Genomic DNA, 24710 nt, shown 5'->3' on the forward strand with positions numbered 1-24710 from the left:
TCCTGACACTGTTTTACTCATCTCTTTCACACTCTGTTTGGCCCGTCCCTCTCTTTCTCCCCCCTCTCCCTCTCTTTCTCCCCCTCTCTTTCTCCCCCTCTCCCTCTCTTTCTCCGCCCTCTCCCTCTTTTTCTCCCCCTCTCCCTCTCTTTCCCTCCCTCTCTTTCTCCCCCTCTCCCTCTCTTTCCCTCCCTCTCTTTCTCCCCCTCTCCCTCTCTTTCCCTCCCTCTCTTTCTCCCCCTCTCCCTCTCTTTCCCTCCCTCTCTTTCCCTCCCTCTCTTTCTCCCCCTCTCCCTCTTTCTCCCCCTCTCCCTCTTTCTCCCCCTCTCTTTCTCCCCCTCTCTTTCTCCCCCTCTCTTTCTCCCCCCTCTCTTTCTCCGCCCCTCTTTCTCCGCCCTCTCTTTCTCCCCCTCTCTTTCTCCGCCCTCTCTTTCTCCGCCCTCTCTTTCGCCGCCCTCTCTTTCTCCCCCCTCTCCCTCTTTCTCCCCCTCTCCCTCTTTCTCCCCCTCTCCCTCTTTCTCCCCCTCTCCCTCTTTCTCCCCCTCTCCCTCTTTCTCCCCCTCTCCCTCTTTCTCCCCCTCTCCCTCTTTCTCCCCCTCTCCCTCTTTCTCCCCCTCTCCCTCTTTCTCCCCCTCTCTTTCTCCCCCTCTCTTTCTCCCCCTCTCTTTCTCCCCCTCTCTTTCTCCGCCCTCTCTTTCTCCGCCCTCTCTTTCTCCCCCTCTCCCTCTTTCTCCCCCTCTCCCTCTTTCTCCCCCTCTCCCTCTTTCTCTCCCTCTCTTTCTCCTCCTCTCCCTCTTTCTCCCCCTCTCCCTCTTTCTCCCCCTCTCCCTCTTTCTCCCCCTCTCCCTCTTTCTCCCCCTCTCCCTCTTTCTCCCCCTCTCTTTCTCCCCCTCTCTTTCTCCGCCCTCTCTTTCTCCGCCCTCTCTTTCTCCCCCTCTCCCTCTTTCTCCCCCTCTCCCTCTTTCTCCCCCTCTCCCTCTCTTTCTCCCCCTCTCTTTCTCCCCCTCTCTTTCTCCCCCTCTTCTCCTTTCTTACTTAGCTTTCAGACAATACTCTCTCTTTTTCTCCTTCTCTCTTGCTCCACTCTTTCCTTCTCCCTCTCTCTCCTTCTCTTTTTTATTTATTTTTTCCCCTCTCTCATCTTTGTCTAACTCTGAAGTTGTCTGACTCTCTCTCTCTCTTTATTGTAACTTAAACCCATTTAATTTAGTCCGTTTGAGCCACTGTCAAATATTTACTTTCAAGCCCACCCATCTGCGGCACCAGGTTATTCAGATGCAATTAACTGTCTGTTTTCACTTTTCATGAAGTAATTGTTATCCCCTTTGCTCTTTGTCTTGGACAGTGACCCGAGACATAGTTCTTGCAACATCAGGCCTAGGAATTCCAGGGGTGAAAGAAGAGGAGGAGGTGGGGGGGGGCTGGCAATAGAGAGCTCCATTCCGTGGCCTAAATGGATGGTTTTAAAATTGAAGCGAATGCATTCCCCAACTACACCAACTGCTCGGGGTAGAAGTGGCCTCTACGTAACTACTGATCTAGGATAACCCTATTCCCAGTCCTAGACTTAATTGTTAGGAAGTTAAATAAGATCTGACCCTGTATCAGTGGTTAGGAACAACATCTGCCAGGTTAGGTGGACTTGAGAGAAGGGAGTCTTAGTTTTAGTGCTGTTGATTGGATAGGTTTGAAATGGGTACCAGTTTATTTGCTGACTGCCTTGTCGTTACGTTATAGTCTAGTAATTCTCGCAGTAGTTTGAATAGCCTTGGATTTTGCCTCTATCAAAGCAATGAGCAAACAACAGAGTCGGACCTTCCTCTGTGGAATTCTCTATCTCTTGGTATGTGTTGACGCACCACTGAAGTATGAATCACTTTGCCATTCCAGTTTAAGGCCTGTCATCATCATCCCAAGGCGCTAGTTAATTTGTTCCTTAATTAAGAAGGTGATGCCAGTCACAGTAGATACAGTAGTATCACAGTATCACAGTATCACACAGTAGTATACACTCACTCACACTGTTAGGTCTCCCCACTTCAGGGCTTGTTTTCTTGGCCTTCCTCTCCAGTTTTTTTGCTCTATTAAGGGAAAAACAAAGACTCTTAGGCCAAAAAATGTACTCCCAAAACTCTAAATTAGGCTCCAGACACAGTGTTTTCTTATTTCTCAGACTAACTTATCTTTTACAGAGAATCACGCTGAGCCTTTGCGCTAAACTACCGAAAATAAGAGAGGGCCTTACCGCCAGTGTCACTGTTAATTACTTAAGTTTAGAGAGAGATTCTGGTGGGACTCGGCCATTAAACACTTTCTAGAGGGTCTGGCTGGGACTTAATTATTAAATACCTGAATATGGCCTGTCTCAAAGGTAATTTATTCAGTTCAGGGTTAACTGTTTAGCAACCTGTTTTGCAAATGAATCTCTGAGCCAATAACTTTTCAAATTATTCTTTATATATATATATATATTTTGTTGTTGCTAGCTCAGTGGAACGGAAAGGTTGCGAGTCTGGCGGTGAACGGAGCTCTCGCTTTCAGAGCCGGCGAGACAGGCATGACAGGCTCCCAGTCCTTCCCTGACCTCGAAGCCGCCCGTCAGACGGAGCAGTATCGCTGCTCAATAGGGTTGTAACCGTTTTGAGGGGTTTGAGCACCTGGAGGACCTCCTCTGCCACTTTCATGACGATGTCGTTATTTTGTTTTCAGGGTCTTGTCTGTCAGGGCAGAGTATACAGCTGCCTGCTGCTCAGGATAACGCCCCAACATGTCGTAATTGGAGTTCCATCTTGTTGTGACATCGTGTATGAGCTCGTGGGTCAGTAGCTGTAACATTTCTTGCTTGTTCTTAAGCACATGAGCGGCTGTTGCGCTTCGGTGGAAAAAGGAAACCACCTTTCTGATCCAAGGAGGACGGTCCATCTGGTTCACTGAGATTCCCCTTTGGGAGGCTAAATTGATCACATGTGCAAAGCAAGCGATCTGTAGCCCCAGTTCAGCCTCTCTCACTGCATTTACTTGGCATTATCTGTGGTGATTGGGATACTTCCACTCTGCTACTGCTCCTAGCAGTACCTGTGCCAGATTTGTGCCTGTGTGACTCTCGTAAAGGGGGAGTGTCTGTATCACCGGACTTTGCATCTCCCACTCCTCTGTGGTGTGGCGAGCTGTCACAGTCGCGTAGCTTTGCGTTGCCCTGGAGGGCCACCCGCATGTGGTGAGGGCAACAGCAGATGCCTTGGATAATTCATCAACAATTTAGATATTTTCCTGTTCGTAAAGATCTGGCACGATCTTCAAACTGAAGTGGGTGCACCAGGGGGTTTCATAGCGTGGCTCAAGCACTTTCGCCATATTTTTAAACCCGTTGTTTTCCACAACGGATTATGGCATCATGTCTGCAGCAATAAACATCCCAATAGATTTGGTGATGGCTGTAGTCCGGTCTGATTCTGCAGCAAAAGGGCTGCTTATCTGCCGCGGTGAGAAGTTGTCTCTTGGCTGAGTTGGTTCCCATCACTGACACACCAGGGTGATGACGCTTTAAATGTGTGGCCATGCTCAATGTATTTCCATGATCATACGGCTTTGTTGTGGCACAATGCCTGCAGAATGCCTACACACCATAATGGTGTTGTCCACCCCCCTTCCTGTCATCATATTTGACAGGGAAGCCAAAATGCTTCCATTTAAACTGTATTTCACACTATGATGGTTAAACTTTGCAATTGATCTGCGGTTCATATGCGTGCCGAACCCTGGGGGGGAGGTGATCCGTCAACTGCGGTCCATTACACCACTATTCAATTCAAATGGGCTTTTTAACCAATCTTTGTGCGTCACAAACAACTTGCATTTCAATTGCCCTTTCTATCAGTACCACACGTTGTTGACGTACGTAGTACAGAAGGAGCCTTTTCCTTCTCTGCTCCCTCGCGTATCTCTTAGTCTGGGCACATCATCACACAGTGAGTGGTGACGTAACCCTACACACTGTACTGACTATGAGCAAAACTTCCTTGGCCTGGAAGTTATCAAGGGTGTGTGTGTGTGTGTGTGTGTGTGTGTGTGTGTGTGTGTGTGTGTGTGTGTGTGTGTGTGTGTGTGTGTGTGTGTGTGTGTGTGTGTGTGTGTGTGTGTGTGTGTGTGTGTGTGTGTGTGTGTGTGTGTGTGTGTGTGTGTGTGTGTCGAATCAAATCACATTTTATTTGTCACATGTGCCGACTACAACAGGTGTAGACCTTACAAAGAAATGCTTACTTACAAGCCCTAAACCAACAATGCAGTTTTAAGAAAAATACCTAAGAAGAAATAAAAGTAACAAATAATTAAAGAGCAGCAGTAAATGTGTGCGTGTTTGTACGAATGTGAAGTGGGTCACAGCCCCAGCGGGTGGTTGAGGGGGGCACACCCGCCCAGCAGGGAGGCCTCATTAGGGAGCTGTTTTTTAAGGCTTGGGGGGAGCGGGCGCAGCACGGTGGGTGCCATCAGCACTCTCACCGGAGCACAACACATACTCTCTCTCCCAGATCTAGAATGAAAAGCCGTGACTTTGTGTGACTGGTCGACAAAGAGGGGAACAACGTTATGCAAAAGCAGACCTGAAAAAGCCAACTCTTTGACTTCTCTCTGCTTTTCCAGGTCAGTTTTGCAGGTACAGTATTTTCCACGATTGTACGTCAAGTAGTTAGTCTGTATAAAGAATGTATTGTGTTACATCATACGGAAGACTTGTACTGCTATGTAATCATATGTGACCTCGTCAATATGAACGTTATGTGTCATCTCTACAGAATCCGGGGGGGCGGGGCGTGGTAGCTTGGGGTAGGGGTGAATGCATGGGGGTGGGGTTACCATTTTTAGGGTACAACAGTTTCCACACACCACTCCACAATATGGAGAAAACTCTGTCTAGTAAGCACTGTGCCAGTAGCTTCTCTCCTTAGTGTCTCATTACCACTGATGTATGTGTAGATGTGGCAAGCAGCCATTTTGAGTGCTTCAGTGTAGTGTACCTGGCTCTCCGTTTTGGAGGGGAGCCCAATAGCTCTCCCACTGAGCTCCATAAGGTCATTTGATTATCAAACTATTATTACAATATTAAAATCCAATCCCGTTTATATGATCACGTTGATGATTAAAATGGCTGTGTGCATCTCCAGCACCTTGTTAGCCACCTGCTTGTGTTTCTTCAGCCATTTAAAATGCAGGTAAGGAACCCCCCTGTGTGTTAGCGAACCTCCCTCTCATCGCTTTGCAGCTGAGGGAATAAAGAGGCCAGCGGGAAGGGCGGCGATTTGCGGGAAAAAAATCCAATAAAGCTTCACGCTTCGCCTCGAGATAAACGATAGGACTGTTTTGTTCCGTGGACGGACCCCTACCATCCTCCTCACCATTAGCACCCCCTAGCTCCAGGCCTGGCAGGGGAGCGAGGGTGTGGGTTGAGGGTTAGCGGGCTCTGGTGACCCACCTCCAGCTAGCCGCTAAGCTAGCACCGTTGACATTAGAAAGGTCAGGTTTGCCCCATACTAAATTCCACACCATTGTTAGCATCTCAATGACGCTGGCTACTAGCCTAGCTGGTGCACGTTTTAAATGGAAGAGAAGGGATTGACTGAAACAAATGAAGTATGACACCGACTGACATTGCTTCACTCCACTGTCGAGATGACATTACAGTGGATCCTGCCTTATTAAGACTCACTTTCTAATAAAATGTATCTGAGAGGACACTGCTTCACGGACGGGAACATCATCTCTCTCTCACTTTCTATCTCTCTCTCTCTCTCCATCTTTTCTTTCTCTCTCACTGTTTCTCATCTCCCCCTTTATTTCCCTCCCTGCCCTTCATCTTGCTCCCCCTTTCTCTTCCTCTCACTCTTCTTTTTCCCTGCCTCCTCACCACCTCTACTCTCTCTGTCGATCTGTGCTGTATAATTACCCCTGTCAGGAAGTGGCGTGGTTGTGACATGACGGCGGGGAGCCACGATGGATGTTGCCCTGGGCGGACAGGCAGGAGGAAGTGACTTCTTCACTGGGAGGAGCTCCCAGACTGCCTTCACCAAATGTCACCTCACACTAAGGTGTGAGAGATGGGGAGACAGGGGAGAAAGGAACTGAGAGGGAAGCATGGTGACGAACAATGCACCCTGAGGGGCCTGTCTGGAGTTGTGACCCTCCAGAGCTCTAGATACGATGGGGTGACCCTTTGGAACCAGGAAGAGTCTTGTGGGACCCCATGTCCCTGTTATCTCATGCAAAGTCTGTTTTGAGAGTCCTGCTATTAGACAGTGTTGCAGCAGAGGGGTGTGTGAACCAGGGGCAGATGAACTCCTGTGTATGGAAGCTGGGTGGTGTGTTTAAGCCACTACAGCAGAAAAATAGCCTTTCTCGCCCTCTTTCTACACTCAGCAGTTACCACGACTAAAAAAGAGATGGTCTCACTGTGCCCTGACAGAGGGATAGATTCTCCCTGTAGGGAATTACATGTTGGATAGTAAAGATTTGGTACCCTGCATCTCCCTGTGGTGCTGCTGTACTAAAAGCTAACTATAATTTACCCAATGGCAGGCAGCCTGAGGCGGTGTGTGTGTGTGTGGGTGCGTAGTGAGTGTGTGTGTGTGTATAATCAGAGCCGAGAAGCTGTAGCAGAGGGAGCTATCTTTAGCCCTCGTCCCCTCTGTTCTGTCTCTACTCCCCCTCCTCTCGTCCCTCTTTCCCCCTTCTCCTCTCGTTCTGTCTGACAGTACGGACCACCTGCAGAGCCACGCGCACAACGATCAGCAGCAGACCGTCCCATGCCAAAAAGACTGCACCCCCTACCTTACCAAACCTGGGGCTTGTTCCTGCTCACAGCAGGGGTGTGTGTGTGTGTTGATGCCTGTTTGTTCCTGTGAAGGTTGGCCAGAGGGCCCAAACGGACAGTGTATTTACTATTCCAACCTTCTTTAAGGTGAGATTATGTGTTCACTCTGAGTCTCTTGCACCACGCTCCTATTTCATGACTGGATGACCTTAGTATTCCTGTTGACACAGTGTGAAATGATTACACGTGTAATCTGACCCAGTGGGCCACAGTGCCCTGGTGAGCTGCCCAGGTTTCATTGGAGTGGATTTGAGCGATGGTGGGTGGATGACTGGATGGATGACTGGGTAGATGGATGGGTTTCATTTGATTGGATGGATGTGGAGTGGAAGGAAGGAAGGATGTGGAGTGGAAGGATGGATGTGGAGTGGAAGGATGGGTGTGGAGTGGAAGGATGGGTGTGGAGTGGAAGGATGGGTGTGGAGTGGAAGGATGGGTGTGGAGTGGAAGGATGGGTGTGGAGTGGAAGGATGGATGTGGAGTGGAAGGATGGATGTGGAGTGGAAGGATGGATGTGGAGTGGAAGGATGGATGTGGAGTGGAAGGATGGATGTGGAGTGGAAGGATGGATGTGGAGTGGAAGGATGGATGCATGTGGAGTGGAAGGAAAGATGGATGCATGTGGAGTGGAAGGAAAGATGGATGCATGTGGAGTGGAAGGAAAGAAGGAAGGATGCATGTGGAGTGGAAGGAAGGAAGGAAGGAAGGATGGATGTGGAGTGGATGGATGGATGGATGGATGGATGTGGAGTGGATGGATGGATGTGGATGGATGGATGGATGTGGAGTGGATGGATGGATGCATGTGGAGTGGAATGGATGGATGGATGGATGTGGAGTGGATGGATGGATGGATGTGGAGTGGAATGGATGGATGGATGCATGTGGAGTGGAAGGATGGATGGATGTGGAGTGGATGGATGGATGTGGAGTGGAAGGATGGATGTGGAGTGGAAGGATGGATGCATGTGGAGTGGAAGGATGGATGTGGAGTGGAAGGATGGATGGATGTGGAGTGGAAGGATGGATGCATGTGGAGTGGAAGGATGGATGGATGGATGTGGAGAGGATGGATGGATGGATGGATGTGGAGTGGGAGGATGGATGGATGTGGAGTGGGAGGATGGATGGATGTGGAGTGGGAGGATGGATGGATGTGGAGTGGGAGGATGGATGGATGTGGAGTGGGAGGATGGATGGATGTGGAGTGGGAGGATGGATGGATGTGGAGTGGGAGGATGGATGGATGTGGAGTGGAAGGATGGATGGATGGATGGAAGGAAGGAAGGAAGGATGGATGTGGACTGGAAGGAAGGAAGGATGGATGTGGAGTGGAAGGATGGATGTGGAGTGGATGGATGGATGTGGAGTGGAAGGATGGATGTGGAGTGGAAGGATGGATGCATGTGGAGTGGAAGGAAAGATGGATGCATGTGGAGTGGAAGGAAAGAAGGAAGGATGCATGTGGAGTGGAAGGAAGGAAGGAAGGAAGGATGGATGTGGAGTGGATGGATGGATGGATGGATGGATGGATGGATGGATGGATGTGGATGGATGGATGGATGTGGAGTGGATGGATGGATGCATGTGGAGTGGAATGGATGGATGGATGGATGTGGAGTGGATGGATGGATGGATGTGGAGTGGAATGGATGGATGGATGCATGTGGAGTGGAAGGATGGATGGATGTGGAGTGGATGGATGGATGTGGAGTGGAAGGATGGATGTGGAGTGGAAGGATGGATGCATGTGGAGTGGAAGGATGGATGTGGAGTGGAAGGATGGATGGATGTGGAGTGGAAGGATGGATGCATGTGGAGTGGAAGGATGGATGCATGTGGAGTGGAAGGATGGATGCATGTGGAGTGGGAGGATGGATGGATGTGGAGTGGGAGGATGGATGGATGTGGAGTGGGAGGATGGATGGATGGATGTGGGAGGATGGATGGATGGAGTGGGAGGATGGATGGATGGAGGATGGATGGATGTGGAGTGGGAGGATGGATGGATGTGGAGTGGGAGGATGGATGGATGTGGAGTGGAAGGATGGATGGATGGATGGAAGGAAGGAAGGAAGGATGGATGTGGACTGGAAGGAAGGAAGGATGGATGTGGAGTGGAAGGATGGATGGATGTGGAGTGGAAGGATGGAAGGATGGATGGATGTGGAGTAGAGCGGAGGGATGGATGTGGAGTGGAAGGATGTGGCGTGGAAGATGGATGGATGTGGAGTGGAAGGATGGATGGATGTGGAGTGGAAGGAAAGATGGATGGATGTGGAGTGGAAGGAAAGATGGATGGATGTGGAGTGGAAGGAAAGATGGATGGATGTGGAGTGGAAGGAAAGATGGATGGATGTGGAGTGGAAGGAAAGATGGATGGATGTGGAGTGGAAGGAAAGATGGATGGATGTGGAGTGGAAGGAAAGATGGATGGATGTGGAGTGGAAGGAAGGAAGGATGGATGTGGAGTGGAAGGAAAGATGGATGGATGTGGAGTGGAAGGAAAGATGGATGGATGTGGAGTGGATGGATGGATGGATGTGGAGTGGATGGAGGGATGGATGTGGAGTGGAAGGAGGGATGGATGTGGAGTGGAAGGAGGGATGGATGTGGAGTGGAAGGAGGGATGGATGTGGAGTGGAAGGAGGGATGGATGTGGATTGGAAGGAGGGATGGATGTGGAGTGGAAGGAGGGATGGATGTGGAATGGAAGGATGGATGGATGTGGAGTGGAAGGATGGATGGATGGATGGATGTGGAGTAGAGCGGAGGTATGGATGTGGAGTAGAGCGGAGGGATGGATGTGGAGTGGAAGGATGGATGGATTGCTGGATTAAGAAAGGGAAAGAGGGAGGAAGCAGCCTTGGGGTAGACAGACATTGGGTTAGCTGTTCAACATCAATGTCCTTTGGGGGAAATTAAAACATAGAAATAGTATATCTATATTGCTTGAAAAAAAAAAGAATTCAAAATGATCTCATGATCTATATAAAGAGTATGTCTTTTAGAATTACCCCAAAGGACATTGATGTTGAGCAACTGACCCCACGTTAGCACATCTCATTTTCAAACCCTGATACGGTACATTACAAGTACATTCTCAACGCAAACACTCCTTGAAATTCCTTTTGTGAGTTCACTTGAAATTGCACTCAATATCCAACAACTCTCATTCTGACATTGCAATGCACGTTTGATTTCCATTCAAATCTAATTTCTATTGGCTCCAGCACTACTTCTTACCCAGGGCCATGTTCTGAGTGTTGTTTAGGTCCTCCAGTGGAAAAGTGTGTGGGCGTGATTGGATTGTAATGCAGTATTGTGAGTGAGTGGGGATGATGGTGCATGCCGATAGCAGTCTTAGAGGACCTCCCCTAATTGGCCCAGAGTGGAGGTTGGTCACCCTTGACTCCCAGTAAGAGCCCTAATGATTGGATGAGACTGCAGTTACCTGCTCAGAGGAGCCAGATTGATTACAGAGATAGGATGGGGATGGAAAGAGAACAAACACTTGAATGACTGATACCCTACTCTGGCCCAAAATGACCCACCAAACACACCATTATTGTCTCTGTCTCTCTGTCTGTCTCTCTCTCTCCCTTCTTCCCTTTCTCTTTCCATCTATCATTGTATCTCTCCCTATCTTTATTTTCCACTGCTGTCTTTTATGCGAGGGGATGGGGGATATATTATTGAATGTGCTTACTGGTAGACCTACAGTAGAAGACTCCTACTGCTCCAGACTCCATTGATGTTGGAAAGACCTTTGATCTAAAGTGAATAGAACATAACAGCCACCCCACTTTATCAGGTATTTCAAAGGACGGATTGGCTGCTTGTCAAACTGGGTACGTCTCTAATGGTACCCTATTCCCATTTTACTGCCCTACTTTTGAGTCAACTCTGGTCAAAAGTAGTGGACTACATAGGGAATAGGGCGCCATTTGGGACACTGCCGCTGCCTTCCGACTGGAACGGATCGATGATACGCTCAATAGGCAACACACGACCCCTGGTGACTGGATCAACGCTCTTTACAATGGCCCTGGTCTGTTAGCGCTACCGCTAACCGCGTCTGCCTCAGGTTTGCACAGAGGTTAGCACACAATGCTAGCCTCGCAAAGCCTTCCCGTTGGCATAGATCGAGGGTCTTTGGGTCTTTTAAGAAGGGCACACGGTAGCCGGCTAGCCCCGGAGCTGACGACAGCAGCTGCTACCAACAGCCACGCCGCTGACAGATGAGCTCTGTCGAGGGGAGAGTTAGTGAATGAATCATGGTATTTATATATTGCTATCACGGTCATGGTCAGTGATTCTACAGCTTACGGGACCGTCAATCAACTAGCTGTAAAGGAGGGGTGAGTGGGGGGGAACATGGAGGGCTTGGTTGAAGTGTGGTTTGTTTTGGAAGAGTCTCTATGAATGGAAGCATCTGATTTATGCCATTCTATTTTATACCCTTTAGTTTAGTTTGAAGTATTCTTCTTCTTGTTGTATGATTTGTAATCAACAAGACCATTTTCAGTCTTAAGTTGACAATAACATTCTAGTAAGCTCCTCAAGTCATGAACCTCCTCATCCAGGCATGTTGAATGTATCACTAATGTACAGTATTTAGTGAAAAATTGGAAGATCCCAACCGACCCCAGCAGACTTGCTGACATCAACTGAGGCCCCACCCACCCCACTTTTTTGGGGGGATGCCCTGCTGCACCGCCCCGGCAGATGGATAATTAACCAGCGCTGGTTGGCGATGGCAGTGCTAATTAAGCTGCGCTAATTAGGAAACGCTAAGAGAGGAAGTGCATGAGGCCTGCTAATTAGCGACTGGTTCCGACAGTGTGGCGGTGGCGGCGGCGGTTTTCATCTACCTCCCCACTCGGCCTCGACAGCCGTTTGATCAGCTAAGGCCCTCGACTCTTTTTGATCTGCGATTCAATGCCACAGATAGCCCCGCTCATCAGTCACCACACACACACTTACTTGATTTAAGGTAGTCCAATGAAAGCCGACGATGAAAGCCGATACCTCTCATCCAGCAAGCTAGAAACTACACACACCGACACATTTCCCAGAAGAATGCCCATCATTCTAGCTGCAAATAAAGCTATAGAGAAGAAGAGGGTTAAAAACACTGGTATACATGAGAATCAGAGAAATGGTACACTTAGAAAAAAGGGTTCTTATTAAAGGGTTCTTTAGCTGGTCCCATAGGAGAACCCGTTTTGGGTCCAGGTAAAGCCCTTTTTGGTTCCAGGTAGACATTTTTTGGATCCAAAAATTGTTCTTCAAAGGGTTCTCCTATTGGGACAGCCAAAGAACCCTTTTTAGGTTCCAGATAGCACCTTTTTCCCCAAGAGTGTAATGGAAGAGCCATGGTTCACACAGGATATAGTTGTGGAGATTGACATCTCATATAGGATCAAACATATTGATGTTTTGCCTGTATTTCTCCCAGAGGTCTCTCCTTGCTTACTGCATGGAAAAATAACCTGGAAAAAAAAGCTTTCCCCAGAATGGTGTGTGAGACATTGATCCATTCATGAAATAAATGGGCTTATGTCCTTGACAAGTGGCCCTTTAAAATACAGCTCAATTTATCCCTGCAGCCTAGTGACTAGCAGCTTGGTGCACCTAGTACAGTGCCATAATATTTTGGTACGGTTACTGCATGGGGGAGAGCGCTTAATAGGTAATATGTAATGACATTTTAATCACGTGTTTGTGCTTCATAGGAAACTGTATTTATATTTGAATCACATGTTTGTGCTTCGTAGGTGACAGTGTATTGACATTTTAATTACGTTTGTGCTTTGTAGGTAAGTCTATTGGCATTTTAATCACGTTTGTTCTTCGTAGGTGACAGTGTATTGGAATTTTAATGACATTTGTGCTTTGTAGGTAAGTCTATTGGCATTTTAATCACGTTTGTTCTTCGTAGGTGACAGTGTATTGGAATTTTAATTACATTTGTGCTTTGTAGGTAAGTGTATTGGCATTTTAATCACGTTTGTGCTTCGTAGGTGACAGTGTATTGGAATTTTAATTACGTTTGTGCTTTGTAGGTAAGTGTATTGGCATTTTAATCACGTTTGTGCTTCGTAGGTGACAGTGTATTGGCATTTTAATGACATTTGTGCTTTGTAGGTAACAGTGTATTGGAATTTTAATGACATTTGTGCTTCGTAGGTGACAGTGTATTGTCATTGTAATCAATGTTGTGCTTCGTAGGTGACAATGTATTGACATTTTAATCACATGTTTTTAATGAATATATAAGAATAAAGCCATGTAGCTGTAGGCTAGAGCTGTAGGCCTGCTACTGCACAACAGACGTGTCTTTACTGCACAGAGATGAACAGAGTGAAGAAGAAAATGGACAACCATGTTGTTTATTTAAAAAAATTAAAGACCTTCTGATGTGATCAGATGTTTTTCCACTGTTGATTGCCTGCATTTTAAATAAATAAAAAACATGCCTCCTGGGTCTTTGGCCTATTCAGTATGACCAAGTCATTTTTATCAATGCGTCACCATCATCATCTGGAGGTTGTGTTTGTATGTACTTTCATTTCCCCTAAAAGAACGGCCAATCACTGTTTTTAATCTTCACTATTACTCAAATTTTCTCCGATAGAGAGCGCTTTTTATTTCCTTATAGTAAATTGTCCGGAGATTGGCCCTCTCATCTTTGCAGCTTAACGGTAGACTCAGCGGGATAACGTTGCCATGAGCAGCACCGTAGATATTGCGATGAGCGAGATGCAAGACTCTCACACAGTCACACACACACACACACAGCATCTGTGCATTTGCACAGACTCCCTTCACGTAGTCACAGTGTGCTAGCAACGGGACCGAAACGGCGGAGAAGTTTAGCTTCGCGCTTCAACTCTCTTAGTTGACACACTACTGCTGTTTTACTTTGTACATCAACGCCATATTGCAGAGTCTACCTTTTAAGTACTCTCTGATTGTCTATATAAGCTATGAAATGTTAATATACTCTTATAGCTGCTCTGGTTCCTCTATTAGATTTTTTTCCATAGTAGCTACAGTACCTTCAGAAAGCATTCACTCCTTGTGACTTATTCCACATTGTGTTGTGTTACCGCCTGAATTCAAAATGGATGAAATAATGTTTTTCTCTCACCCATCTTTTATTATTTATTACAACAGAAATACAGAAATGTAGCATTTACACAAGTATTCACACCCCTGAGTCGTTATTTGTTAGAATGACCTTTGGCAGTGATTACAGCTGTGGGTCTTTCTGGATAAATCCTGTAAGAGCTTTGCACGGCTGGATTGTACAATATTTGCACATTAGATTAAAAAATCTGCTCTGTCAAGTTGGTTGTTGATCATCGCTAGACAGCCATTTTCAAGATGATTTTAAGTCAAAACCGTAACTATGCCACTCAGTCGTCTTGGTAAGCAACTCCAGTGTATATTTGGCCTTGTGTTTTAGGTTATTTTCCTGCTGAAAGGTCCATTTGTCTCCAGTGTCTGTTGGAAAGCAGACTGAACCAGGGTTTTCTCTAGGATTTTGCCTGTGCTTAGCTCTATTTTGTTTATTTTTATCCCAAAAAACGACAGTACCTAGTCCTTGCCGATGACAAGCATACCCATAACATAGTGCAGCCACCACCATGCTTGAAAATATGAAGAGTGGTACTCAGTGATGTTAGATTTTCCCCAAACATTTCCCCCCTTTGTATTTTTTTTGCCTCTACCTCCCTTATCTCACCTCATTTGCTCACATTGTATATAGACATATTTTTCTACTGTATTATTGACTGTATGTTTGTTTACTCCATGTGTAACTCTGTTGTATGTGTCGAACTGCTTTGCTTTACCTTGGCCAGGTGTAACGTCGTTCTTCGTTCGTCGAAAGTAGTCGGACCGAAATGCAGCGTGGTGGTTACTCATGTCTTTAATGAAGAAAGCGATACATGAAATGACTATTACAAAATACAAAACAACAAACGGAACGTGAAACCTAATTACAGCCTATCTGGTGAAACTACACAGAGACAGGAACAATCACCCACAAAATACAAAGCGAAACCAGGCTACCTAAATACGGTTCCCAATCAGAGACAACGAGAATCACCTGACTCTGAGAATCGCCTCAGGCAGCCAAGCCTATACAACACCCCTAATCAGCCGCGATCCCAAATACTATAAACCCCAATACGAAAATACAATAACTTAAACCCACGTCACACCCTGGCCTGACCAAATATATAACGAAAACACAAAATACAATGACCAAGGCGTGACACCAGGTCGCAATTGAATATGAGAACTTGTTCTCAACTTGCCTACCTGGTTAAATAAAGGTGAAATAAAAAATAAAATACAAAAAAGTATTCAGGACATAAAATTGATTTATTTGCCACATTTCTTGCAGTTTTACTTTAGTACCTTATTGCAAACAGGGTGCATGACTTGGAATATGTTTATTCTGTGCACTCCTTCTGTACTGCTCCTTCTTTTCACTGTCATTTAGGTTAGTATTGTGGAGTAACTACAAGGTTGTTGATCCGAGGCTAGCCGGCTACCGTGAGCCCTTCTTAAACGACCCAAATAGTCTGGGTAAACATATTATTGAACACAGTGAGTTCATGCAGTTTGTGACTTGTTAAGCAAATGTTTACACCTGGACTTATTTTGGCTTGCCATAACAAAGGGATTGAATACTTATTGACTTAAAATGTCTACAAACAGAATTCCACTTTGACATTGTGGGTTATTCTGTGTAGGCCAGTGACACAAAATCTCAATTTAATCCATTTTAATCTCCCCATGTAACACAACAAAATGAGGGAAAAGTCAAGGTGTGTGAGTACTTTCTGTATACCAGAACGTGGCTTAGCTTAGAATCGGGTGTGTTATAATGTTAGGTCTGGACCAAAAGCATGCATACCCAGTAGTTCCCCAGGATGAGCGTAGGCATAATGGGTTAAGTCCAATTTGGGAGCAGGTCAGATTTGATGATCCCAGCTCACTGTGTCTTATTACTAGATGATGTAATGCTGTCACCTACCTCTGTGCTCCACACACACACACACACACACACAACTTAATTGCCTGGTTGGTCCGGGTCGCGCCCACACTTCTCTCCAGCCACTCTCATTAACTTGCGGAGGAGAGGACCACTATGTCCAAGAGCAAACCAGGCACCGATTTGCTAAAAAGAAAAACACTAAGTTAGCATGCAAATTGATTTTTAATATTTGTTTTTCATTAATGTGTTTGTGTGATATAATCACGAGTAGCCATCGGTTGCAGCCATAGATAGATTTTGCCCATCAATCTAAATTAAGAATCAATTTGTCCGCTACTTTGCCCAGCCAAGATCCATGCTGATGTTGTTACTCCATCTAGCTGTAATGACTTTTTCCCTGTACAAACCAGTCAATCATCTCCTATAACCCTGTAACCTGATACCCCAGAATGCTACGCTAAATGCTATGCTTATGCAGGGTTTCCCAAACTCGACACAGCTGATTCAAATCATCAAAGCTGGATAATAAGTTGGTTATTTGAATCAACTTTGTAGTGCTAGGGCAAAAACCAAAACGTGCACCACCTGTGGTCCCGAGGACCGAGTTTGGGGAAACCCTTCGCTATAACGTAACACAAGGTTTGACCTGAATGACCAAGGCCAAAGGCCCAATTAGATCCTAATGAGAGACAATCCACATTCCCCACCATCCTCTGGTCAGATGTACTCGGTTAGAGGTAATACTGTCACGGGGAATTGATAACACGCACCTGAATGACAAAAGCTTGCTGATATAAAGTCCTATTAAAAGCTTGCTCATTTATATCCACAATGAGGATTTAAGTCTCTCCTTATAACTTTCCTCTAAGCGTCCTGTGAAGTATCTTGTGAAGTGAAATCCTAACCCAGTCTGCAAGCGTTTTCTTTACCCATGCTAACCTACGTGACCAGAGATGAAAAACAATAGATAAAGTCCTCTACAGCTGAACTCTCCTCCCCTCCTCTTATTCGTTCCTTGGAAGGAGAGAACAAGGCAAAGGAACACAAGTGGATAATCCTTCAGGATCAGATATGCGTGGGTGGACATGAGTAACTGCAGCTGGCGCGACAACCCTTTCTCTCTCTCTCTCTCTCTCTCTCTCTCTCTCTCTCTCTCTCTCTCTCTCTCTCTCTCTCTCTCTCTCTCTGCCTGCGTCTCTGTCTTGCTGTCTCTCTCGCTCTCTCTCTCCCTTCCTCTCCTTTTAACCAGACCGGTCTGCTTCGCCGAAAACACAGTGAGGACAGCTAATTAGGGGGTGTTTGCCGTGTGTGCGTGTGAGAGTGAGAAGCAGGAGACGACAATGCAATTAAAATACAAACACTCACTCAGACACTTTTATTCCGGTGCTTTAATGTATCATCCAACACGACAAGGGGATGGAGTGGGATGAAGGTGGGAAATTGAAGCGATTTTGAAGGGGTGTGCGCCAAGGTGCCCAGTTCATTCCAACTGTAATGTGAGACAGCTTGGGAGCTGGAGAGATGAGACGCCGACCATACCGGTCCCTTATCGCAGGCGTTTTGCTGATATCGTTCATTGCAATAAGTAGCCTATACTAGAGAAATGTGAAGTTTGAAATGAAATAACTTTGCTAATATGTGCGGTTGTTAATAACGGGACAATTGATGGCTACAGCCATCAAGGTAGTAGTTTAAAGGATCATTAAAACACTGTGGTGTGCAGTAATGTTATAAACGTATTGTTCTATTTAATGTTCTCATCAATTCAGGCAATTTATCTTGATATAGATATTCGTCGATATCACTCAGCTTTATTTGAGTGTACAAGAGTCCTCAGGCCAGACCAGGTGTCACTGTGCCACAAGGATAAATTACAGAGTGAATCACATCGTTACCTCCCTGCTTAGTTCTCGATCACCCATCAAAAAGACACATCGCAACGTTCCCTTTCTCTCCCTCTTCTTTCATTAAGTGTGTTCCCTTTTTGGCAGACAGTGTACGATTGTGTCTCAAGGAACTGAGGAGATATTTTTGGCTGCGTTTCCCGAGCATCATTCAGCGGGAGCATACATTTATCCCCACTTTCCTGGAAAAGAGAGCAGCGCTCCGAGAGGTTTCCAATTTTATAAACAGCCGGGTGTTCACATCAAATGGAATTCATTGAAAAGGGGTAGTCTGGATGGGATTCTCAATGAAAATCCACTTCAAATTGAATTGAACTCTCTAAAAGAGGTTTATGGCTGAAATAGAGGGGGAAACACTGTTGAATGCATGGGCAGTATGAATGCTGAGTTTGAGTACTGAGGCATAGTCCTTGTCATGGCATATTGACAAATTCAATTCAGGTGATGCTTCGGCTGTGAGTGAGTAACACACAGTTGGCATTATACTCCAATTGAGTATGGATTATGAGTAGGGAGTGTGATGCGTGCCGCTAATGAATATCCGATCAGATTTTCCGTTTTCCAAATGTGTACTTTCAATGTGCCATTTTTCATAGAATTAGTAACACGTGTACACACAAATGCAACTTTCAATGCACTCCCTTCCATGATGCTGATACGCTATTTACATCAGGCCTCCAACCACGTCACATAACAACTTGATCTGTTTGCTATGCTATTGCAATGCAATGATCCATTTGGCATCGCCTCTATCCAGCACAGGCTACAGAAAGAGATGACAACTCCCTACTGTATTTACATTTGTGCTTTGTTTCTTCAGGAGATTATGTGCAAGATAGGACATGCGACTTTACTTACCTTCTCCCATATTTGTCCAAGGTAGAGATTGTGCCACCTGTTTACTTTAGAAATTGCCCCAAAGGGAGATTCAGTCGAGCGATAGCTGGAATGGTGTCTCATCTATAAAACATTGCAGTATTGAAAAACGAAACTACCTGCGAGCAAGAAACTGAGTTCATAAATGTGACAGGCAAGCCAATGGAATTAGGTTGCGTTGAAACGAATGACTGCATCATTGAAGCAACTGACTGCAACGTGTAAACGTGAATGTTGTCACCGTAGAGATCCTATCAAGTCCCTTAGTATTCAAATTCCTAATTCTACGGTTATAACATTACGCTTCAGAGTTTATAGGCATGCATTACACTTTCATAGTTCAACAGCAAAGTAAGCTGTAAAATATACATTTCCCTTTATAGGTTAATTATAAGTATTCAGACCCCTTGACTTTTTCCAGATTTTGTTCACTTTACAGCCTTAAAATTACATACACAATACCCCATAATGACAAAGTGAAAACCCGTTTTTAGAAATGTTTAAACAGAAATACTTTATAGGTCCCACAGTTGACAGTGCATGTCAGAGCAAAAACTAAGCCATGAAGTTGAATGAATTATCCGTAGCGCTCCGAGACAGGATTGTGTCGAGGCACAGATCTGGTGAAGGGCCTTGGTCAGGGAGGTGACCAAGAACCCGATGGTCATTCTGACAGAGCTCCAGAGTTCCTCTGTGGAGATGGGCGAATCTTACAGAAGGACAACCATCTCTGCCACACTCCACCAATCAGGCCTCTATGGTAAAAACCTGTTTTTGATTTCTCAAAAAGATTCATGAGGAAAAAAACAAAAACCATTTAATCCATTTTAAAATGAGGCTGTAACGTAACAAAATGTGGAAGAATTCAAGGGGTCAGAATTCTTTCCGAATGCACTGTAGATCAATTTCAAACCACATACTGAGGGGACCATTCCCTTTTTAGGGTAAGGGCTACCATAGATTATTATGCTCCTGTTATACACACTGGACATGCCTTGGTAGTACCCAACTTGCTAATGACCATCAGGTCGCTAACGGCCTGGTACTCAGGGCTCTATTGGCCCTCTAACCACTCTGACATCACTGCAAATGCAATCAAAAATCACATCAAACATCCTCAAAGAAGAATCATGTTTTTAAAACTCACCTCACTGTGATCAATTTGAAGAAAGAAGTTCAACAGCAGGTTGAAAGTGAGTGTGAAGAGTGGTCATTGTGGAGGTTGTTTCAAAGCCTAACACAACAAAATGGACAGTGCTTTCTAAGGTGATGATAAATTCAAAACACCCATATGTAGAATAGGGCTTATGCATCAACCCAATGATTGTGCTGTTATTCAATACATAGCCTATGCATGGCAGAAATACATCATAAACTGATATAAGATGTCTTTGGTGCATAAATTGGTCTAGTCTCTTCTTCAAAATTAAACCAATTTGAGTAATGACCTTTGAGTGTGGGCTGTTTCATGCATACCGGATGGACTGGTTAGACTACCTTATGCTAAGCTCCAACATTTCTATCCACAAGTCTGGGACGTATAGCGCTAGGCTCATTGAATGTGCAGGGCAATTTTGAACCGCCTAGTAATAGGGAATTTTAATAATTAATATATATATATTACCTTTTTAGCGATACAGAATATCTCACCACCACTCATTTCCCTCTCCTCTTTCTCCTTTATTCATTTATCGAGCGTGCAGAGGTGCTGAAATATGTTTCGTTGCGAAATTATGTTACTATCGATGTTCCCGAACAGATTTCACTTGGTTTCCTGAGTTAAACACTGGGTAGCTGCAGGAACAAGGTTGGAGAGACCGTGACATTCAGAGTTTGGGCGGATAATGGGCCACTCTAAATCAAAACGTGTTTTTACAAATGAGTAAAGACCAGATTAAATTGAGAATAGTCTGATGGGTGAAAATATGATCACTTGATGAGAGGAACAGCGTGTGCAGCCTTGAGGCAAGGAACAGAGTGCAACTTTCTCAAATCATCAGTAGCCTGTAGTCGCATCATGCAGCCCATATTTAGATTTCTAAGAAATTCTAAGGTTTGTATCATTCACAACTAAAGTTGCCAAATAACTCTAAATCTAGCACCTTTTCCCAAATGATCACTTTTATGCTCAACATGCTAAATGAACAAGGCTACAGCCTATGGCATGGAGCATCGCCAGATAACATACAGCAGGTCAACTCATATTCTGTTCTCCTGAAATACATTTTCTTCATATAATAACGTTTCTTTAGACCGAACTGAAATAAACTGTGGATTTATTGTGGTGGCGTATGTTCAATTGATTTATTATATTATTTTAAAAGTACATGTTGCAAAGGCGCACATCAGCAGCTTGTATGCGTTGAGGCCCGGAGATACTGAATGTGTTCATGCTAATTAACGGTCAATTACCGTGGGCCCGGCGCTCTTTTGCATGACCGTAACCGGCTGACACCGTTTCGTGACCGCCACAGCCTGTAGGTAATGAAATCGATTGTCTCCATGTCGAGCCCCATCTCATCTTCTGCCATATCACTATAATAATAATAATATATCCCATTTAGCAGACGCTTTTATCCAAAGCGACTTACTATCTCATGATCTCTTTAATGCCGTTATCATCCACATCTCTCTTTGAACATCGTAATTGACTTCACTTCTATCTTTTTTTATACGGTTTTATTTATTTATTTGTTTATTCCTGTTATTACACTCTTACGATGCGATGGGCAATAGATCTACAACAGATTTCATTCCCAGCGACGCTCGGTACACACTGTTCTGACCGGCCCCTGTAGGACTAACTCTGTTATTTCTGACCGGCCCCTGTAGGACTAACTCTGTTATTTCTGACCGGCCCCTGTAGGACTAACTCTGTTATTTCTGACCGGCCCCTGTAGGACTAACTCTGTTATTTCTGACCGCCTGTTCTCGGTGGATATCGAAGTGAGTCCTTATGATAATTGCCGCGATTTGACTATCCAAACTCCAGACCGGACAAGGATCTGATGAGGTGTTGCGTCTCGTAAAGCTGTACCGTTGGCCTGATTCTAAATAGGGGCTGTTGACCCCGCTATGTAAATATATGGTCACGTTTGGAGATTATAACACACAACCAGACACCATAGTGAAGCTGTTCATACTCTACAGGTTGTACTATTGCTCCAGGGAGTCTACCACGCTCTACCATACTGAACTATGATAGGCTGCAATACTGTTTGTAGGAGTGACCGCTAAAGAGAGATGTTTTCTCTCCTTCTGATCTCTTACACTTGCTTTGACCTTTTTATCTTTGTTCACCATGCTCCGTAAGGGCATCTTAGAGATATATTACATTGGCACTCGATGCTCTTTGGGCCTCAATAACGCTCCGGCCCTGGTCTGGGATCAGTTTCACAGCACACCTATCCAGGTGTTGCAGATGGCTGCTGGAGGGCTGTATACCGACTTCGTAGCTTTCCTTGACGATCCAGTGATCAGCAGGGTGAGATACTCATGTCAGAAGATAATATGGTGTCGGAAGTCTACTGTTTTGATACACACACACATGGCTCATTGTAGAGGGAAACAAGGAAAATATGCCCAACGCTCTGTCAGTCAACCGTGGCCTGCAAGTCTGAAAGATAGTGTCAAAGGTTGTTCAAATTACTACTCCTTTGAGCTCTTCGAGCTCTTCGTATCCTATTATGACTCATGTTGTCATGTTATACCAATGACCGTAGTAACCAACCATTCACTAAGGATTGTTTGGGTATTTTCTCCTTCGGAAAAGTAGTGTAGTAGGATGAAGTTGCCTCTAAGATCAGTATTTTTTTTCTCCCTCCAATTGTTGAAGTTCCAGTTTGAGGAGTGAAAGCTGATCCTAGATCTGTGTCTAAGGCCAACTTCCACTCTGAACACCCGGGGTACTGACGCCAGTTCATACATGTTATTTTATAATGATATACATTACTAGAACATGTCTACAACTCTAGTGAAACCCCAAGTCAACCACGGTGTATAATATCTATCCTTGACTTTTCTGACATCATCTGCTAGTCATCCAATCAGTTTCTCACCTACTCTCTTTGAAGCAGATTGATATACTGTGATTCTCCATTAAAACCATTTTTTCCCCCCACAATGTATACCAAATCGTTAATAGTGTACAAGACTGATTTAAAATGCACCAGCATCGCCTGGAGGACAGGGTTGTGTATTAGCCAGGTACTGAACTGATACACGAAGGCCACGGTCTGTTGCTCTTTGCCTCACACAAACCAATTACGGAGTGACACATTTTCGCCCAAAAGATGTAGACTGTTTTTGCTGCCATTACCAGTTCGGAATGTAATGTTGTGTACACTACTGCTACAAAGTCACTGTTCCATTTCTTTGTTTGTCGCAGTACAGTGCCTTCAGAAACCCTTTAATGAATATTCGACCCCTTTATGTCAATCCTAAATCAATTTTCCAAATGTTCTTCCACTTTGACATTAGAGTATTTCGTGTAGATCGTAGACCAAACATGACAATTCAATTCATTTTAATCCCACGTTGTAACACAACAAAATGTGGAAAAGGTCAAGGGGTGTGAATACTTTCTGATGGCGCTGCGTACCGTATGTAGGAGTGGCACTAAGAGTACTGTAGTACAGTAGATCAGTGCCAACGTCCAAAGGTAACATGAGGTGCAGCCATGGCTGTGGCTCAGACAATCAGTCTACAGTGGTTGACCTACTGTAGAAGTTGGATGTTCACCTCAAGTGTGGCTGAAGTTAATTAATTGGACACGTGGGTATTGGTCCACGTGGTTAATAAAAATGTAAAAAGCAAGCGTGTTGATTGCAATCAATGCACAATCAGCGCTGGAATTTCTGAGCCTGTGGCATGCTTTTTGACAGCTGAGCCTGAGCATGCTTTTTGACAGCTGAGCCTGAGCATGCTTTTTGACAGCTGAGCCTGAGCATGCTTTTTGACAGCTGAGCCTGTGGCATGCTTTTTGACAGCTGAGCCTGAGCATGCTTTTTGACAGCTGAGCCTGAGCATGCTTTTTGACAGCTGAGCCTGAGCATGCTTTTTGACAGCTGAGCCTGAGCATGCTTTTTGACAGCTGAGCCTGAGCATGCTTTTTGACAGCTGAGCCTGAGCATGCTTTTTGACAGCTGAGCCTGAGCATGCTTTTTGACAGCTGAGCCTGAGCATGCTTTTTGACAGCTGAGCCTGAGCATGCTTTTTGACAGCTGAGCCTGAGCATGCTTTTTGACAGCTGAGCCTGAGCATGCTTTTTTGAGCCTGTGGCATGCTTTTTGACTGAGCCTGAGCATGCTTTTTGACAGCTGAGCCTGAGCAGCTTTTTGAGCTGAGCCTGAGCATGCTTTTTGACAGCTGAGCCTGAGCATGCTTTTTGACAGCTGAGCCTGAGCATGCTTTTTTTGAGCATGCTGAGCCTGAGCATGCTTTTTGACAGCTGAGCCTGAGCATGCTTTTTGACAGCTGAGCCTGAGCATGCTTTTTGACAGCTGAGCCTGAGCATGCTTTTTGACAGCTGAGCCTGAGCATGCTTTTTGACAGCTTTTTATTATTTTATTTTACAGACCATTTAACTAACAGAAGCCAGTCAGTGCACAGTAGAATTAGAGGGTTGGAGAGTGTGATGGTTCTATTTCGAAAAGTACAGTATCCTCTCCTTTTGAATTCTGTACAAAATGGCCCTATTTCAATATTACAACGGTCCTTGCAGAAATGATTTTGCCCTTGGCCTTGTCTATTTAATTAGTTTCATGTTTGCTTCTTTTCCTCATAGAAAAATACTTAGTCAAGCCAGTGCTGTAGAACATTCTTTATATAGACAGTACAAGTTTTAAAAGTTTTTCATTCAAATGAAATGACTAGCGCTGACTCATCTCATGTTATCTCATGTATCGACTCCAATTATTACTCTCCTATATTTTTCATATCCTGCCATGTCTGGCTCAGTTGAACAGCTTTTCCATCATTCCTGTATCTGTGGAAAAGGAACTTGAACTGTGCAGACTGAAGTTAATTAAACACTTTTTTCAAACTCTAC

The 24710-nt window shown here is 45.1% G+C and overlaps 1 protein-coding gene across 2 annotated transcripts in view; it reads left to right on the plus strand.

Moving 5' to 3' along the window:
* Nucleotides 1–24710, plus strand: part of LOC124004184 (protein kinase C alpha type) — a 220711-nt gene that overhangs the window by 98513 nt on the left and 97488 nt on the right. The gene's annotated exons all lie outside the window — the stretch shown is intronic.

This window comes from Oncorhynchus gorbuscha, linkage group LG18 (assembly GCF_021184085.1).
Source record: "Oncorhynchus gorbuscha isolate QuinsamMale2020 ecotype Even-year linkage group LG18, OgorEven_v1.0, whole genome shotgun sequence".
Taxonomy (NCBI): Eukaryota; Metazoa; Chordata; class Actinopteri; order Salmoniformes; family Salmonidae; genus Oncorhynchus; species Oncorhynchus gorbuscha.